The sequence below is a fragment of the Pelmatolapia mariae genome, unplaced genomic scaffold (genome assembly GCF_036321145.2).
Source record: "Pelmatolapia mariae isolate MD_Pm_ZW unplaced genomic scaffold, Pm_UMD_F_2 NODE_ptg000234l+_length_71412_cov_1, whole genome shotgun sequence".
NCBI classification, from domain to species: domain Eukaryota; kingdom Metazoa; phylum Chordata; class Actinopteri; order Cichliformes; family Cichlidae; genus Pelmatolapia; species Pelmatolapia mariae.
The window spans coordinates 26,957-39,945 of NW_027051925.1; the positions used below are offsets into that span (position 1 = coordinate 26,957).

General features: G+C 37.9%; 1 long non-coding RNA gene across 2 annotated transcripts; it reads left to right on the top strand.

Annotated features, from left to right (window-relative positions):
• The first annotated feature begins 1,332 nt into the window (after positions 1–1,332).
• On the top strand, positions 1,333–12,433 carry LOC134622827 (uncharacterized). 2 transcript variants are annotated; one of them, XR_010093119.1, is made up of 5 exons: positions 1,333–1,394; positions 1,757–2,293; positions 2,389–2,519; positions 8,247–8,417; positions 9,673–12,433. It is a non-coding gene; the product is annotated as an uncharacterized LOC134622827 (long non-coding RNA). The 2 variants fall into 2 exon arrangements; XR_010093118.1 differs by lacking the exon at positions 1,333–1,394 and adding an exon at positions 1,580–1,687 and having other exon boundaries at positions 2,176–2,293.
• Positions 12,434–12,989: the final 556 nt, after the last annotated feature.

Here is a 12,989-nt window from a genome sequence, read left to right on the forward strand (position 1 = left end):
AAACACTTCACACTACTGTGTGTTTTAATTAAAAGGCTAATCACAGCTAATCTTTTATCTGGAAGGATAAGAAAAGAGAAAAGGGAAATTGAACAAGTTAGCATTACTTTGTTGAGATATATGCAGCAGATAAGATATTACATGCTCACATGATTCTGTAGGCTAACAGCATACACAATTTAATTTTTGCATTTTGCGTCTTTACATATATTTATATTTGTCATGTGTGGAAATGAAGCTAAACGTCTGCACAAAGTTGCCAGCCATCAACAGATACATACACAAATTAAAATATGAAAAAAAAAAAATTAAAATGTAAATAAAAATATGATGGGCTGGGTTAGATAAATATAATAAATAAATAAATAACACCTAACCTTTAATCATTTTTTTTTAAATTTACTAACACATATTTCGTTTATGGATATGGAAAATGTAATGTTAAAATGTTCTGCGTGGTATTTGTATTATTACTTCAATAATGATGAACTTATCTTTGAAATGCACAATTTAATAGCTAGCAAACATGGCACTTTCCCTGCTCTATTTTTCAACCTGCGCCGGTTACATAACCTCTTCTGTTTTAATCAAAATAAGAGCATAACAATACCCTGCATGTCACAAAATATACATGTTATGGCTCAATTACACAGGCAAGAATTGTTACGTCTGTGTTTTATGCTGAAGCTGCATTGTACTGGTCATAGTAAGCACGTGTTCTCCGAATGAAGAAAGTCGTGCTTTTATTGTGAAATTACAAACTGTACCGACTGTGTTTTCCGGCGGTCAGAGCTCAGCTTGTTCAGTCGGTCTGTCAAGAGACAAATGTAGCTTCTCAGGGAAGCGGCGCTACGTTACGCGGAACAACTTTCTGTGACACGGCTTCACTTTTACCTTGGAATAATCGACGTTGTTGAGCCCTCCACAGCAGTCGAGCAGCGCGGGGTGGTTGTCTGTAGCAGGACTGTCGTTCCGCTCAGCGTCTGCGTTGCTGTCACTCATATACACGCAGAGTGGACGCTGACGGACACGCAGCACTCACACACCTGCGCGGAAGATAAGTGTTGCACAATAAACAGAGCAAAGTTCTAATTTATCACTAAAAAGAGGCGGCAGTTCTGGGTATCTACACATGTCCAGATAACCTCCAACCTTGCAGTGCATTGTGGGAAATGCGGTTCAATTTATTTATTTTATTTTATTTTATTTTTGCAGATGAAGAAAATAATAACAAATAATGTTTTCATATTTATTTGAATATGTTTTGTAAAATACACCTGAACATTTAATATTTGATTTTTTTAATGTCTTTTTTTTTCCTCTTCTGTAGTAAAAAGGATCGCCTGTCGCTCTAGAGTGACATCTGCTGGCTTGAAAAAAAAAAAAAATAACCTGTAGGTCTCCCTCCCAGCTATAACCTCTATAAACCGCTCAGTTGTCAAACATATCAGTTTAAATGCAAGATAAAGATTGAAACTGATTTTTGTGTAAGTGTTTTTTTCCTTTTTTTAGAAGTCTAAATTAAAGGGTAATAACAACTGAAGCAGACCTATTCAGCTTTGTTTCCCAGTTGGTTGAAGTTAATAATTCCTTTCGTTTCTTCCCTCACTTCTCTTGTTGTCTTTTTCTTCTTTAACTTTTATGTCCTTTCTTCCATTGAGGTTCGTTCTGCTTTTGCCTCATTTCTGTAAGCATCTTCTCTCCTTCCATCATTTTTTCCTCTTCCACTGTGTCCAACTCCTTTGTGTGTTTACAGTTCTCTTCTCCTGACTCACTGTCTTTTCATTGACCTCTTTCTCCCAACCTACTTCCACCCCTGATTCCTTTTAACCTCGTCATTTTCTAATCTTTTTTAAAAATGTTCCTACATCTCTTCTTCTTTCCTTTCTGCTTTCTTCTTACTCATCCTTCCACCTTGCTTTTATCATCCTATTCTCTGCTTTTTTCCCTTACATTTTTCATACTTCCTTGTTTTATTGTCTTCCCATGACCTCTTCATTTGTATCCCTTTAACATCTTTTTTCCTGTTCCTATTCAACATCTCAATCTTTTTTCCCTTCCTTCCTCATTCTCATTTAATCTATGTCCATACTCTGTCCTCTCTATTTTTCTCCACCTTTTCCTTTACTCTGTTCTTTCCTTTTACACTTCCTCTTCTCCTCCTCCAACTGCCAGTGTTTGTTTGGAGTCAGTCATTAAGCAGAAGACACCCCATGTAGAGGGAGAAATAGAGGAAGTGCACTGAAAGCCTTGCAGCTCCCTGACAGAGCATCCCATCCATTCATCACCGCATGTAAGCCGACAACTTTGCCACATAAAATAAAATGAGCATGAAATCTGTGAAGATTATGGCTGTAATTAAGATTCTCTTCCTTCTGTCTCATTCAGCTCTGCTTTTTTCTCTTCCTTGCTTTATCTCCGCTTACAACCTCCACAAGACACGTGTAATCACAACATTACAACCATTGTTGTGTTTGTGTGGCTAATATTCTGAAGCCTTGATTCTTCCCCATGTTTGGGTAAGTAACAGCAGTGGTACAGTAACAGGTACTTCCAAGGAAATGTGGCCACTTCAATAAAAGCTGAAGTTTTCCAGTATGCAGGTCTGGAGCATTAAAGTGTGTGTTAACAATATTCCTAAGAGTGGACATCCCACCAAATTTACCCCAAGGTCAGACCATATAGTGGTTAGAGAAACTGATAACAAAGCGCTACATCTCAGACTCTGCATTCCTCCATTAGCAGGTTAAATGTTAAAGTTCATGACAGAACAAAAAGACAGGACGTAGTAGTAAAAGACTGAAAAGTATGGCTGGGTTGCCAGGAAAAAGCCTCTTCTCTCTAAAAGAACATGGCTTAGGGTTGCAAAGGTGCATCTGAAAAAAATCACAAGAAAGTAACACTTGATAATACAACCCCTGTAATTAAATTGAATATCAGTGTATTTTATTTGAAAATACAATGTAATTACAGTTACAACTGTAAGTAAGGTTAATATGACACTAGAATTTCAAACTACCACAAAAAGAACCCAGGAAAATACTTCATATCCAATAACATTTTTGATGCCATTGGGAAGATTTTGACCCCATCTTGCAACAACAGAAGGAATTACTTAATATTCTATCCTTGATTTGCAGTCCGCTAGTCGCTAAGTTAATGATAACAGGTGGTTAATGTGGCTATTGGGTAGCTGCAAACAGTTGAACGCCTAACGTTAACGTGTGCGACTTCAAGGTGACATTTATAATGACTGTGGTGGCCTCTTTAAAATTCTTTTGAAGTTTTCGTCAGTGTTAAGAATGTTAATTTCTTCAAACGTTAGCGGGGAGAGGAGCTGTGTGCCTGTTTGTATGCAATGGTGCACTCTGAGGTACTGTGCCAGATGGAGGAGGTGACAATGGCACTGTTTATATTGATATTCTTGCAAATTAATATCAAATTCGAAAATAAGTTTGGTGTCAAATAATATCGGAGTATCGGTTTTCTTTGACATCCCTAAATGTAAGTAAATTTAAGTAGTGCGTAATTAATTTTAAAGTAACCTACTGCGTAATGTCCTGGTAATTTAGCAGAAAAACAAACAATATTTCCCCATCTTAGATACAGGGGCTTTTCGGGCTTACAGTATACTTGAAGTATACCTGGAAATTAGACAAGATGGAGCCACTCCATAATACAGCCCACGCCCCAAAAAGTACAGCATACTTACAATGTGAGAGAGAATTTCAACTAAAATACAGTTAAATTCCATTTAATTACACCCTTAGGGCCAGGCCATTCTGGAACAATGTCCTTCAGATATAGATGATTGCCCATAGTGCACTTTTGGCAAAAACCAGCCACAGCATATTAACAGAAACACCTCATGTCAAATATCAAACACTGACATGAAGAAGTGATGAAGCCACAGGATCTGGGCACACTGCAGCCATTAAGCTGACCGTTAGCTCTTCTGTATTCTAGATTCAAATATGAGGCCATCCGTCCAACAGCTAAAGCTTGGTCCAGACTGAGTTTTCCAGCAGGACAAATATTCCAAGTAAAACAGCAAATCTACAACAGAATGGCCGAAAAAGAAAAGAACTGAGATGCAACAATGACCCAGTCAAATTCAAGACCTCAGTTGGATTTAGATGCTGTGCTGGGACTTTAACCTCTTAAGCCCCAACGCCCCCTGATACGGGGGCAAAAGGCAGGAGATCAGTTAGGCTTGGGGCTTAAGAGGTTAAGATAGCTGTGCATAAATGTATGCCTGCAAATTTCAATGAACTGAAGTAACACTGTAAGTAAGAATGGGAGATTGATCAAATTTAATCAGCCATTCACACTGATATTAACTGAAATATTTTACCTGGTGCAAAATATGCTCAAGTGCGTAAATATGGCTCTATGAATAGTCTTTTATTGCAAGCAACTGTGAATAAGCAAGCTGTGGAACTGACTGAGAGACACTAAAGTGACTAAAGATAACAACACTATTCCTAAGCGACTTGTCAATTGTAGGATAATAATACATGTTCTTAGTCACTTCAATACCCTGCTTTATCTTTTATGCTCTAAGTAGCAACATCATTTACAAAATAAACATCATGCTGTGTTGAAGATACCTTATAGCTATCAATTGAGATGATAAAATGATGATAAACTCATTCAATTCATAAAATAATTAATTATTCATTTCAATAACAAATCGTACATTTTGCAGCTGAATTTGTCTTTTTCAATAATATAATCTGTTACCTTATTTACTCATCCTTATTGGACAAAATTGGTTGGGTTATTGAAATTGAGTATGCAGGACCAGCAGAGATTTAAGTAGTGTGTTCTTAAGCAACGGCAGTAGCTGCTTGCATCACTGTGACTATATAAATGATGGTTTTTTCCCCAAAGAGAGTGACTTGCATAGCAAATGTTTGATTCTAACTTTCCTCCTTCATTGCTAAGGATCATGAAAAAAATAACAATATCACATGTCTCTATTTCTCTGCTCACTAACATGATGTATGTTTTAATATAGTTCTTCTCAGAACCATATTTCGGTGTGTGCTTCAAAACAAAATTAGGACAATTCCTCCACCATATTTACTGTTTTACATTTGGCTTTGACACTTTAACACCTCTCTCCTTAGCACACATCGACAACAATTTGATCCAAAGATTTCAAATTTTGATTTATGGATTCATTGGACTCAATTTGGCCCTGCGACAGACTGGCAACCTGTCCAAAGTGTACCCTGCCTCTCACCCTAAGACAGCTGGGATAGGCTCCAGCGCCCCCCTTGACCCTGAAAAGGATAAGTGGAAGCGATTGGATGGATGGATAGATGGATTAAATTTGGCATACCTTGGTCTTTTCTCCCTCTTTCATAAGAATGGCTTCTTGATAGCCACCTTTCAGCTGAGACTTTCTGATGAGGGTTTGGCAAACAATAGATCGATCAGCTGAATGGCTAGATGCATCTGTCAGGCCCTGTCAGGTCTTGTATTTCTATTTCTTATGGACCTGACTTCCAGATACTTCTTATTTGCTGTGGACAGTTTTATGACTGCAACTTCTTTTATTTCCTCTTGTCCAGTTTCATTTTGCCAAGATAGGCCACTTTTTTCAGTTAATAGCTCTATGCCAATCACCTTATTGCTGCAAAAATACGACATTATGATTATCAAACTGTGATATCTAAAGAAATGCAAAATGTAAAAATGGTTATTTTCTAAGTTGTCTGTTACATGTAGACTTAGGTGACTTTAATATGTTTGAATAAGCCTTAGGTCATTGTTAAATGGCTTAACATATTCCCCTGCAAATGGTTGTGTATAAGCACTATACTGAAAATGAGTGAAAAAGCAACAATACCATAAGAAAAGATCTTGGTCCTTGGAAGCAAAATGAAAAGAAATGAGGAATTTCTCATAAAATTTGTGCAGTACTTTTAGCTTATGTAAATGCACAAAAACAATTTTGGGGGGTTTAGCTTGAGAAAAAATAGATGACTTCAGTGATTATGGTAACAGGCCGTTACGCCATCCCCCCTGTGTTTTTTGACCCATTTATCCACCACGAGGTCCTCACTGCACAGCTGAGGAGAGTTTGTTGGCTTTATTTCGGCTGCATTTATTACACACACCTGTCAAAAAACGACGGTGCACCTTAGAGTACATAGCTGGCTGAATAACAGCATAGACACATCTGGTCAAAGTTTTGAAAGGCCTGTTCAGTTTGCAGGACAAATAATTGTAGCTATTTCCATGTACAGTTAAACATTAATCCAGCTTTCCACATAAAAACCACTTCTTGTAAATTCACATGCAATACACATACACATACAAGGGGTCAAGTACCACTGAAATATCACTAAAAGAAAAAAAACACATTTTGCAGGTCTTCCCTTCTTATGCTGTTTCTCTATGTGATGCTTCAGTCTTACAGCCTGCAGGAACTCTTTATTTCCCTTACCTTCTTCTCTCACTGATATATCTATTAACACATGTTGCTATGAGGTTTAATTGACTGCATTCGTTGCTCAAGACCTAGGTCTCTCAGGCAGAAGGTGCATACAGAGTAAAGCTGTCAAAATGCTATGCCAACATCAGTTACTCAATGGAACATGTTTGTATTATATATTTGTTTCCACATGAAAGGATCTGCAAATCATTGGATAACTGTATCAGTGAGATGTGGTTCTACCTGCTTGCAGTGTTACTGTTCGTGCACATTAATCAGTCATAGCTTTTATCCTACGCTAAGGAGATACACCACCATTCAAATTCACTGAAGTATGTATGTAGGTGAGTAATTCAGTATTCAAGTGCATTTATACAGTCTATACAAGAGTAAGTGCAGGTAAAACCATGCATATATTAACTGTTCCTTTCATAGCTGAAGGGGCCGTTGCAAGTTGTTGGACCTTTGATACATTTAGACAAGTGAACATTTGAAAGAGTACCTACAGAAAAAAAGGTGAGATACTCAGTCTTTTCTTTAAATATCCACAAATATAAAAACTAGCTACAACTTTGGTATCAAAGGGCAGTCTTTCTCACTATAGCAATATATATATATATGTATTGTCCACCTGTTTCTGGCATCAGCTTGCTCATTTTTTTCACTCCCATCCATATAGAATTGCTTCCATTTTAAAGTTTCCTTGCATTCACTGGTTTCTCTTCCTCGTACTGCCCAATATAAAACTCCAGCATTCAATCTAGACTTTCCATAGGTCATTCAATAACAGTCTGAGCAATTTGCACAATGAAAATAAATAAAATAAGCAATTAAACTGACACTTTTATCGCCCGAGTTAACAAATGAATGTTGTTAATTCATATTATTAATGATTATTTATATTTTGTAATTGTATTTAAATATGTTTTTTGAAAGTAAAAATCATTTTACGGCACCCGTGAGATTAATCAACCACATTATGTATTATATAGTTAATTGGTAAATGTTTACAAATGGTGAAGCATCCATTTAAGAAACATATTAACCTATTAGATATCTTTAAAATAAAAAAATCAGCACCATGACTACAAAGTGGATCTACAAAGGTACAAAACTTTCACAACGTTACACTTTTCAGTTCATATTTTACGATTCCAGCAGTAAAAATACTGTTGCTTTCCACAGCAAGATATTATTTCATTTTTCAAATTTGACACTTGCAAAGTCATCCAGTGGAGAGATTAGACCATTTGAGCCAGTTCTGGCCCTTAGGTCATGGCATTAACCCAATTTATTGGCTACATTATATTCATGAATAGAATACTAGGTAATGATAACGACACCTTTCCCTTTATTTGTTCCTTTTCATATTTCTACTACCTATTCATTCATTCATTGAAGAATATATATGTTTGACACACACACACACACTCTCTCAGTAAAGCAGTAAAAATCATGCAGTTAATCTGTTTAATCTTTATTTAACTATTGCTGAGGTGAATGGCTGCATGGGCTGACATGCTTTACCTGATTAATTATTTCCTTTTTATGATATTGTTGTTAGTTTTGTCAATGGCCCACTAACATGTTGTATATGTAAATGATTGCTTTGTTGTCATGACTCTCCTGGAAATGTCCTGCGCTAGTTTCCATATGTATTTGCTCTCTGTTTTATGGGAAGAGGTGCGTCTTAGAGCTGATTAATCACTGTATAAATAAATAAATTAATAAATTGTCACTGCACAGCAGCGGGTAGCAACTTGAGTCTAATAAAACCTTCTGTTTGTTTGCTTGCCAACAGGAAAAAGGAAAAGTGTGCAGAGAATGAATACACCTCCTGCACTCAAACAACAACATCCGTTACTATACACGATAAGTCTGATATCCTTAAATAGAAGATGCCCTTCCTTCTGGATTACAAGAAACTGCTGAACCCTCGTGCTATCAGTACATCTTGTTTGCGAATGTTACTGTAAGTTGCATTTCATAGGGATCGATATGTTCTTTGCATAAGTGAGCTCTTTTGCGTAAGTCGAAATTAGCGTAATAACTCATGGTTGTTACAAATCAGAGATGAGGTGTTCGGTACTAAACTGAACTGCTGATGAGTTTCAGCATTATGTACTCTATTAATTCAGTAAAGCTGGTAAAAGCATTAGGAGGAGAGCCCGAAACATAAACAGCAGGATGGACTGCCACTGTTTCCTTTAGCAGATTTGTAATTCTTACCAATTTCCTGTCTTGTGCTATCTGATCCCTTACTATTGAGATCTATTATTCTGGTGATCTAACGCTGTGCAATGGACTGCCGAGCAGGCAGCAGCTCAGTAGGCTAAAGCTTGTAATAGCCATGGGGGAAAAAATCATTACATTAAAACCATTAAGGAGATTATTCATTAATGAACAGGATTCAACAGGAGATTCTACTGAAATTACACCAACATTAAACCAAATAAAGTATATAACTGTCACTGACAATTTGCATGTAAAAAATTACATTCGGTGCTAAATGTGCGTCTGGAAACGCTCTAAAGGAGTGTGTTGTAACCACTTTCTGTTGCCTCCATTTGTGATTTGGAATAATGTCAGATTTACTTATTTTTCTGTGGTGTTTCAGTGCTTTCACTTTGGGTGAGGGAATTGTGGGAAAATAAATGCAGAGCCTTCCGCTTGTTGTCATTCCTTTGACCGTAAACACGAGAGGATGCTGGAAGAAACTATGTCACCCAGCGGCTGTTTTGATAAATAGTGTTTACCTGCACTGAATCATTTGCTTTCCTGTGGGAAGCTGTCCATGCGTACTGTATGCTGTCCATGTAGAAATAGGTCATGTACTGTATCTAATGTGGGTTTATGCTTGGACAAGTTCTCGTACAGTAACAACAACCACCTGAAATTCCTGAAAAATTGCCTGACACACAGGAAAGTGGTGTACATGTTTGCAGTTAAATTCTCTCTATCTCAACTAGGCACAAAGGAGCTACTGTACGTCTGAGTGCCCTGCTCTCTCTCAGTAAACATGCCAAGTGATAATTGGGAATTTGATGGGCTGTGTTGTGTCCTTCACACATTGCAAAAGTCTTTAAAGAGTGAAGTCCCTTAGTGGAAGACAGAAAATCCTCCAACTCCCACAAAAATGGTTTGACTGTGCACCTGCAGTAAGAGTGATAATAATAAGTCTGATGGTCAGTGATCAAGTACGATGAATTTCTTCTACTGCTTTGTAGGCATCATGATGATAGTGGAGACAAGGAAGAAGAGGAGGCCTCACCAGTCGCTGTTTATCTGGGGTCTTGAAGTGGGGAGGGTGAGCAGCTTCAGGTACCTGGGTGACATCACTGAAGACCTCACCTGCACACTGAACCCCACACAGCTGGTCAAGAAGGCTCAGCAGCGGCTGTATTTCCTGAGGAGGCTGAGGAAATTTTGTATACAGCATGTTCTACAGCTGCATTGTGGTGAGCACACTGACCAGCTGCATCACTGCATGGTACGGCAGCACTACTGCTATGGACCGCAAACGTGATAACAAGTGATAACAACCGCAGAAAAGATCACCAGGACCCGCTGCCCTCTCTGCAGAGCATCTACCATAGCAGAGTCCAGAGGAGAGCTGCGTCCACACCCCCCCAACATGGACTGTTCACACTTCTGTCCTCAGGACAAAGGTTTAGAAGTGTGAAGTCCAGAACATCTCGATTCACCAACTCCTTCTTCCCCACTGCTTTCAAACTCTTGAACAGCTGACCTATTTTAACAGTAATCATAATTTTTGCACATCAGGTCATCTTACATATCAAACCAGCATATTAAGCTCATAGCTCTTTTACACACAAATCTATTTAATACTTCAATTTCTTGTCTCCATTTATTTGTACTCTTTGTATTTTATCTGTTCCAGTTCTATTGTACATATTAACCGGCATCTGTGTGTAGACAGCAGAGAAAGAATTTTATTGCACAGAGAAATGCTTTTCTTTATACCACTTTGAATCTTGAATCATTGGTTTGAAGTGGTAAGAGCAAATGTTGTATATGTTAAAATGTTGTATAGTTTGCCCTTTGTTTTCCAAGTCCAGGAAGTCCAAGAGTCCAAGCAGCACCTCACTACTGGTCTAAATAAAACACGACTGCAGAAGGCTGGGTAAAGGGACTTATGTTGTTAAATGTATACCATAGGTACGTCAAAACCCGCTAAAATTCTGTAGGTCATAACCTGACGTGCACCTCTCCAGAAGCGTAACTAGTCCTATAACGTATTGTCATTGGCATGTTCAGTACCACTGATTCTTCCTATGTTGGTCCTGCTACTTTATGTTTACTTTTACTTTATGTTTAGTTTTCCAGTTTTCATGACAGAATATTAAGTATCATTCCAATGTCAGGAATAAGAATCATAGCCTGAATATACAGTACAGAATCACATATGCCAGCAAATTCCTGAATGGAGACTGCCAAAGCTTTCAGAATGGATATGAGGGAATATACAAAGAAATGGAAAAAATGTTGGCTTCCAAAAGTCCCAACACTATTTGATTCTATAATGGCTTACTCTACATAAAACACTTGAACCACAAGTGTTTTGTATGCAGAGCCAGGGTTAGGGTTAGCCTAACCTTAACCCTAACCTTAAGGTAATTAACACCATACAATTCCTGTTATTGGTAGTCTTTTGCTCTTTGTGTCTCCATACATTATTCCACATGTATTTCCAGCTGTCCCCTACCTCCAAATTAGGCCTTTGTGTATTTATACCTTCAGAGCCCTTTAGTCTTTCTTGCAATGTCTAGTTATCTCCATGTTTCTTTCCACCAATGTGCACCAAACTCTTCGAACTCCCCTCTGTCCTGAGCAAGTCCACATTTACGTGTTTTTTATTCCTATGTGTTCACTGAATTTGGAGTCTGTTGTGTATTCTGTTTCTCTGTGAATATTTGGGGTGTTGTTTTTTCCATCATTAAAAGTGAGCTTTATGCTAAAACCGCCTCCCTGTAGGGTCTGGAAACCAAGTCACAGTTACTGTGGAATTGGAAAGAAGCATAATATATTCCAAGGCAAAGCTTTCATTTAGATTGTCACATTACATCCATCTTCTATATGTATTTCTCACTTCATAAAGCGAGAAGTACTCGATGTTTCCTCCGCAAATATCATCATACTTGGTTTATTCTAAGAAAAGCTTTGCTTTAGCCCTGAGCAAGTTCACATTTACACAGTAACTTAGCAACTCAGTACTCTAACGTTTTTAATCAAAGAGCAATCAATAAATGAATGTGTTGTGTCTGATACTGTATAATGAAGTGACAGACAGGACGCTTGTATGCTTTTGTTGGGGAATTTCAAGTAGTCCTTGTGGTAGAAGCGAGCGTGATGTTTTACAGCTGAGTCAGGTGAGATGGTCAGAATGATCCAGCAATGATATGTCAGAACATTCAGTTGCACATGGTGTGCAGGGAGCCCTAGAAAAAGCCAGATGTACATCAGCACAAAATGAATGGCCTCTACCAGAAAGTTGCGCAGCACAAAGCAGTTTGTCACGTGCAGTTAAAATGGACAATATGTACTTCAAGCATAAAAAGAGAGCACTGATAAACAACTTTTCTCCTGTATAGCAAATATTTGTGCACCTTGTCCAGATGCTGTAATTCTAATACCAAAACTCATAGACATGCAAAATAGTTTCTTCCAAACCAAAGATGCCAAAATAGAGGGTTAGGATTGATTAGGAGATTTTTGGTGTGTGTGTGTGCACACGCTTGTGTTTTCAGGTAAGCAGAATTTGGGACCATGCTTGATTTGATTTGATGCAGGGTAATTTGCCCACAACAAACAAACAGTGGTAGAATATCTTAAGTGGTAGAATCTTTTCTCTTATTTTTTCATGTCATTTTAAAGCATTTCACACTTCAAAAAAACAGAATCCCTTTAGTTTGGTCCCCTCCCCAACTCCTTTACTTTGTGTATGTGAAAATACAGTAAAAGGATATCTCAGACTTTATTTTTGTTTTTTTACTACCCATGAGAATAAAACATATGTATCATTTTTAACCAAACTGTGTTTTGTATCTTGCTGCTTAATCTTGCTGCTTCAATGTAGCTGGACAACACTGGAGAGCTCTATGGGAGAGCCATGGCAGTACCACTGAAAAAAGAGCTACTGAATCCCTTTGCAGCTACATGCAACAGGTACATAGCTTGGCTTGCATCAAAAACCAAAGACTAAAACTACTACGACATCTGTGACATTGACAGTCAGAAGTGAAGAGCAGTTGTGCAAATTTACTTAACTAGTAGTGGAAGTGGAAATCAAACTGAATATTTCATTAAGGGCTTGCATTAGCCAGCAGTTTTATAAAACAACATTTGAATTTAAGACCTTCTAGAACATTAAGGATGCGTAGATCCTCCTTTTTTGGGTACATTTTTTATGTACTGCAACACTGTTTATGAGTGAGGGGAGAAAGGAGCAGGAGACTGGTGCAGTGTCTGCAGTGATGCCAGCGCTATACTGGTCAGTCATCACAATGAAAGGGCTTATCAAAGC